Source organism: Gasterosteus aculeatus, chromosome 11, assembly GCF_964276395.1.
Source record: "Gasterosteus aculeatus chromosome 11, fGasAcu3.hap1.1, whole genome shotgun sequence".
NCBI lineage: Eukaryota > Metazoa > Chordata > Actinopteri > Perciformes > Gasterosteidae > Gasterosteus > Gasterosteus aculeatus.
The window spans coordinates 6,660,751-6,661,274 of record NC_135699.1 but is presented as its reverse complement, the minus strand read 5'-3'; positions in this window follow the sequence as shown (position 1 = coordinate 6,661,274).

The window sequence follows — 524 nt, the reverse complement described above, 5'->3', positions numbered from 1 at the left end:
GTGAGGGTGCGCTGGATTGGGATAGGAGGGGATTGTGTGATGTTTGAGAGGAGGAGGAGGGATCGCAGGGAACGGAGGGATGGGAAAGTTGGAGAGAGGTGGGAGGAAGGAGCAGTGAGGATGCGGAGGCAGAGGAAAGATGGTGAACGATGGTGGAAGGAGAGGAAGAGAAGGAGAATTGGAAAAAAGGTGGCTAGGCTCGACAAAAATCTTTTCAAGCTGAATGGAAATTTGATTCAATTTGAAACTTTCTCTCAACTCGGTCATCACAACCGTGACCTTTCACGGCCACTGAGAAACACAAGCACGACTCGCATCAAGCGGACGCTCGCAGGAGACGACGTAAATCTAGAGGGGAGGAAATGTCCTTCCACCCATTAAATCACACTTTAATCCAATGCTGTGTTTGCTGTGTGTGTTGCAGTGCGGATGCTGAAATTAACTTTGGAGCACTGTGCGGGACATGTGGAGGGCGGGGGAGGAGGAGGAGATCGGCCTCTGGCTAAATGCACTCAGGGATGAAA